We start from the raw sequence: 7009 nt of genomic DNA on the forward strand, positions 1-7009 counted from the left end.
CAAAGTTCTGCTGTAGTATGCTGTGGCAAAACTGCAACGACTGCTTGGGTTGCCTCAACTGTTTCAAACCCCAAAGCTTCCTGCAATGCTCTAGGCATAGCTGTACCCGGAAGCATGACTTTCACATCTGGTAAATCAGGTGGATGCTGGCGAGAAAGCGCATCAGCATTGGCGTTACTCCGACCTGACCGGTACTTGATCTCAAAATTAAAAGATGCTAGCTGAGCAGCCCACCTCTGTTCAGTGGCAGCCAATTTAGCGGTGGACAGATGGCTGAGAGGGTTGTTATCAGTGTAGACAATACATTTGTTCCCCAACAGATACTCTCTAAACTTGTCAGTCATGGCCCACTTAAGGGCCAGAAACTCAAGCTTCATGGAGCTGTAATTTGCCATGTTTCGCTCTGTGGGTCTCAAGCCTCGGCTGGCATAAGCAATCGGTCTCACCTTGCCTCCCTGCATCTGGGAGAGAACTGCTCCAAGGCCACCATGGCTAGCATCCACCTCCAAGATAAATGGCTGAGTGAAATCTGCATAGGCTAACACTGGTGTTGTTGTTAGCTTAGCCTTCAGGATTTCAAAGCTCTTTTGACACTCATCAGTCCAACATGCAGCAAGTCCACAATCTGATTTCTTACCAGCTTTGGCACCAGCACACTGAGTCACAGCTCTATGCAAAGGAGCTGCCAGTTTTGCAAAACCTTCCACAAAACGACGGTAATAACTGGCAAAGCCAAGGAATGACCGAAGTTCTGAAGCTTTAGTGGGAGTTGGCCAGTTGGCTACAACTTCAACTTTACTAGGATCTGTGGCAACCCCTTCACCAGAGATCACATGTCCTAAATAACATACCTCTTTTTGAAAAAAGGAACATTTACTGAGCTTTGCTTTAAGCCCTTGTTGTAGAAGTCGATCCAGCACCACCTTCAAGCGCTCCAGATGTTGATCCACACTTGAAGAGAAAACAACAATGTCATCAAGATATAACAGAACAGACTGGCACTGTTGATCCCCAAAAATCCGTTGCATTAACCGTTTGAATGTGCTAGGCGCATTGCAGAGCCCAAAAGGCACCCGGTTCCATTCAAACAGCCCAAAGGGAGTACAAAAGGCAGTTTTTGGACGATCTGCCTCCACAACTGGAACCTGATTATAGCCGCTAGCCAAATCAAGGGTGGAAAACCAACGTGCACCAGACAAGGCATCCAATGACTCTTCTATTCGTGGAAGAGGAAAAGAATCTTTTCGAGTCTTGTTATTTAGCTGTCTATAGTCAACACACATCCGAATACTTCCATCTTTCTTTCTTACTAAGACTATGGGAGAAGCATACGGGCTGCTACTCTCTCTAATGATCTGCGAAGCCAGTAATTGGTTGATATGGTCCTTCACCACCTCATAATCAGAAGGGGGAATACGCCTATAGCGTTGTTTAACTGGGACATCATCAACCAAAGGAATGTCATGAGCTATCAGACTAGTACAGCCCAGGTCACCATCATGAGATGAGAAAACTGTCATGTACTGATGGAGCAATGATCTCACCTGACCTTGTTCTTCCACAGACAGACGACAAATCCAAGTCCTTCACCTGCTGTTGCACACTAGCTGAAGCTGTCTGGCACCCCATCCTGGCTACTTTTGCTGGGACTTCAGTAATTCCTGCCGGGAGAGTCACCACATTAACAACATTCAGTGTGCCAACAACAGTGCGGGGGTATAACACCACTTCAGTCAAACCAACATTAATAATGGGCACATAAGCTGTACCCCTGATTACCGGAACCAAGGCAGGGGAAACAAGCAAACCAGAAGGCAATCCGGACTCTAAAGGTTCAAACAGAGCTGTAGAGCCCGAGTACCCATCAGAACATGTGGCAGCCACAATTTTCATGACTCCACCAGGAATCCGACAGCCCATTTTACCCCTGACCTTAACCCTTCCAGGACTACAAGGCTCCTGTAAGTAGGCAGACTGACACTGCTGCAGTGCCTGCATGACCGACTGAGGGGCCTCAGAAACACCAGATACAGAAGACCAGGCTACACCATGCAGCCCAAACAGTTCCTGATAACACTTCCTGATCACATTCATCCCCAAAACACCTGGGACTTTAGCTGGGAGCTCACCACAAGGGTCCTGCACAATCAAAACACCACAGTTGGAAATCAATTTGCCACAGAGTTGTACATCAAGTTCTAAATAGCCAATATAAGGAATCTTAAGTCCATTGGCAGCTCTAAGCTCCAACCAATGACACGAGTGGAGACGCTCCAAACCCCAAGACTCCATATGCTGACGAAAAAAGCTTTCAGAGACCGTGGACACCATTGAACCAGTATCCACTAAACATGTGACTGTTACACCACCCATGATTACATCTGCATGAGGACAAGCTGAGATCAATTTAGAAGCACCCAAACTTCCAATAATGGCTTGTGAGCCAGTAGCACCCCCACCTAAACTGTGGCTCTGCGGTTCGGTGGGAACTAGTTTTCCGCCGCTGAAGCAGAATGGGGCCGAGTAGCTAAATCTGAATGAACTTGGGTTCGACGAGGGGCACGCACCCCATCACACTCTCGTGCAAAATGACCAGGCTGATTACACCGCCTACAGATAACTGGACCAGCAAAGGGTGGACGGTTAGTACGACGGAAATTCTGCAACTGAGAAATGCTCTCACTAAGCTGTTGGAGCTGCTCTTGCTGACGCTTTAGCATTTCCCTTATCTGACTCATTTCCGTTGCTGATGTCAAAGAAGCTACGCGAGGATCGCCATGAACCCCATACTGGACACCATAAACTGAAGGAACCGACTGACTACGGCTTCTCACAGGATGAGGTACCCCTTCGCGCTCCCACTGTATTGCTGCAGTCCTAACATCAAGCAAAGTGCTGTCCGGCCTCGTGCGTACCAGCTGCTTCAGCTCACGACGCAGGGAACCATCCAACACCTGCTCAACAAACTGATCCCTTAGCAGCGTCTCAGAATTCAACATACCAGCAGGTGCGCGTTGCTTTACCTTCTCCATAAGACCCATTAATGCGAGGGAGAACTCCTGAAGACTCTCTCCCTCTTGTTGTCCTCTGGAAAAGAAGGCCTCTTGGAGAGCAACATACGACTCTGAGCAACCATACAACTCCTGTAAGATTTCAAATACTTTAGCAGGGTCCTCTCTCTCTGCACTAGAGCGATACTTTATTTCATTCCTAGCCTCTCCATCCAAGTGATCGAACAGGAAAAACGCTTGATCAGCCACAGATAGATGTTGCGCTCTCATACACACCTTTGCTTCCTCCATCCACTCACTCAATCCTATGCCTGTCCTTCCTCTAAAGATGGGACATTTCCTATCCCTAGGCACAAAAATCAGTCTCTCTGCTACAGGGAGACTAGGCGTAGGAGGGGCATTAGGCAATGCTGAAGAAGTGGACGGCTGAGCACTTAGGCTAGCCTGCCCTTGTCGCAACTGCTCATTATCAGCTCTTAAGCTTGCTACCAACTTTTTAAGTTCCTGAATTTCTTCTTCCATTATCACAAGCTTATGCTGCTTCTTATTACTGCAGTGCGGAAAAAAAACTAAGATTAAACTACTAACACCTCACCCACCACTTTGAAGCTCTACATGGAACCACTGCTGCTCCGTCTCTGGATCGGCCAATCTGCACAAAAAGTAAAGAAAAAAAATACACAAACAAATATTGAACACAAATACTGGTCTCAGATGTTCATAAAAAGCATGTCCTGCCAACAACGCCAAAAATGTGGCGACACTAGATGGAAATTCAGATTTTGTGGAAGTTTAGTTTTAGTAAATTGCTCAACAACGCCACCCTGGGAATTTCACCCAGAGAATATTACCTCTTGTTTAAGGCACACAGGTTCAGTCATGCATAGATTAAAACATCTGAAACCATTTCAAAATTATAAAAAAAACGTTTATTAAATTCTTTTAAAAATATTTTTAAAACCAGTTTCTTTAAAAATTAAACTAAAGAAATCAAAAGAAAATAAAAGAACTGCAGCAGTTGAGGTTACCGGCCGGAGGGGGCGCTATGGGGACGACATCCATCAAACACAGCAAATCAAAAAAAACCTTTACCAGACGCAGTGAGACAAGCCAAACTCCAAAATCACAGCACACAAACGAGGAAGACACCGTCACCACACCAACACCGCCACCGGACCTCAGCAACTGCAAACAAAAGCAAACAATTAACCAATATAACAATATCAGCCCGACTAAATAAACAAAAGGGCTGTGAATAAAAGTAAAAAAAAATAAAAGTCAGACAATACAAGTTAAAACATTAAGACCAGGCGTGGCCCTGCCACAGCGGGAGATGAAACGGGCGCGCCGATGCCACACCCCAAACACCGCTCCAATTAGGGCGGATAACGCCGCCACAGTCCAACTTGAGAACAATTGTGCAGGAATCCGGAAGATTTACGTAGCCGGTGCAGAACAAAGCCGAACAGATCCGGGAAAAGAACGCAGACAGAGCAGATCCGGGAAACGAACGTAGACAGAGCAGATCCGGGAAACGAACGTAGACAGAGCAGATCCGGGAAACGAACGTAGACAGAGCAGCAATGGTTCAACTGTGGGGAACCTATAAAAAAATGTATCACCATTTTAAATAAAACAAGAAACTGGAGCTTAGATGAGTGTTAATTTCTTACCTGCTGATCCACAAAACATGCACACACACTCGCAGACCGAGGAAGAAAGGGAACGCAGCGCAGTGGCGTTTTACCTACGATCACACTTTAGTTTAGATTTTCTGACCAAGATCAGCTAAAGTGCAGGGAGAGAGAACACCTACCACCAGAACATCAGCGCAACATGCACCAGCCAGCAATTTGTTGCCTTCTGCTGCCAGAGTCCACCAGACACAAGCCACACAGTGGGAGAACAAAAACGACACATGCCTGAATGAACGCCGCAGCTCCCTTATATACACCACGCCCACTTCAAGAACCGGAACTTCTCACCTGGAAACTATTCGTGTGAAATTATGTATATTTCTATACCACTACATAAGCTAAATAAATAAATAAATAAATAAATAAATAAATAAATAAATAAATAAATAAATCTATCATTCATATAACCTAGATCTGCGAAAATTAATTTAGCAAAAAATAAATTAATGCTTAATAGGCTCCATAGAGCTCATCACATTTCTCCAATGAAACTAATATCTATCTATCTATCTATCTATCTATCTATCTATCTATCTATCTATCTATCTATCTATCTATCTATCTATCTATCTATCTATCTATCTATCTATCTATCTATCTATCTATCTATCTATCTATCTATCTATCTATCTATCGTTGAGAAAATAAATTTGAAATAAGCTAGTTTGATCTGCCTTTTGTCTGTGTGGGAAAACAATACAGTATAAGTTCTAGCTTTTCACACTCATCTGTGAAAGCCGTAAACACGGCAGGGGTTTCTGGCTTCAGACAAAGGGTCAGAGATAGCTCATGGTTGAATGAGGAAAGATACGCCTTATTTAAATAAATTAAAGATAAGAATACGCCTTTACTATAAAACTATCTACACAGAAGTAACACATTAGATTTTGCTCTTGCAACTTCTCCAAAGACGTCTTTGCTTTTTGTTTGTCGTTTCCATCTCTTGTCTTTTTCTCTCTCAGGTAAATTCATGTGTTGTTTGTGCTCTGAGGTTTCTGATGTTATGTGATGTGCTTTTCTGGTGATAGTATGCATCTGTCTTGAATAAATGCTGATTATTGTGACGCTGTTATCTCTGTGTGATCTCAGTCTTTGCGCACAGCATTTTTCTGAACCCGGGCATAAGAGAGGATTTAACGAGTCAAAAGGTTTTTAAAGTTCAAGAATTTTTCCTCTCTTAACACTATCTATCTATCTATCTATCTATCTATCTATCTATCTATCTATCTATCTATCTATCTATCTATCTATCTATCTATCTATCTATCTATCTATCTATCTATCTATCTATCTATCTATCTATCTATCTATCTATCTATGACAGCGTCTTTCCTACTCGTGTCTCTATCTTAGCAACTTCTCAGGACGTGATGGAGTAGCGGGTGTTTGGCATAACTGTCAAGTTTTGGAGGTAATGTTTCACCACCCTCTCAGTCACTATTGAGAGGGTGGTGAAACTAGAGTATGACGTGAGGAGGGGTTAATACGATCATGCTTAGCAACTTCAGTGATTTTAGTGAAACTTAACAATACAGCACTGACAGGGAGTGGTGTATACGTTTCCTAACTCTGGCTAAAGCTGCTGCTAGCTGGTTTACTCTCCGATTGGAGGCTGGTTTCTTTAAATACAGTTGGAGAATGGTAAATTGACAATGACTGATAACGGCTAACACTTAAATACTGTTTTATTAAAGTTAATACAGAAAGTGAACCTCTAAACGTTACAGCACTGACAGACAGCGGTGTTGATGACAGTGACAGTTGATGTTCCCAACTGTGGCTAAAGCTGCTGCTAGTTGGTTTATTCTCTGATCGGAGGCTGTTTATTATATACACAGTTAGAGAGTGGTGGATTGACAATGAGTAATAACGGCTAACACTTAAATGCTGTTGTAATTAATCTTACCTTTTAGTATATCCTTAAGATAATGAGTATCCGTGAATTTTTCAGTCAGGTTTCCCGAGGGAAAATCACACCAAAAGTAAAGATACACCTCTTCGAGTTACGGCGCCCATTGTCTGACAGGGTCTCCAGAAAAACTTTTGGTTCAGAAGTAAAACGAGCTGTAATCCAATCAGCAATTTCTTAGGTCTCCCACTGGGGCCTACCTCTTCCATTTTGTTAATGTCGTTGTGTTTTTGTTAATGTCATTGTGTTTTTGTTAATGTCATTGTGTTTTCATTAATGTTGTGTTTTCGTTAATGTTGTTGTGTTTTCGTTAATGTTGTGTTTTCGTTAATGTTGTGTTTTCATTAATGTCGTTGTGTTTTCATTAATGTTGTGTTTTCGTTAATGTTGTG

The sequence above is a fragment of the Poecilia mexicana genome, unplaced genomic scaffold (genome assembly GCF_051168715.1).
Source record: "Poecilia mexicana isolate PSO_F unplaced genomic scaffold, ASM5116871v1 scaffold_15, whole genome shotgun sequence".
NCBI lineage: Eukaryota > Metazoa > Chordata > Actinopteri > Cyprinodontiformes > Poeciliidae > Poecilia > Poecilia mexicana.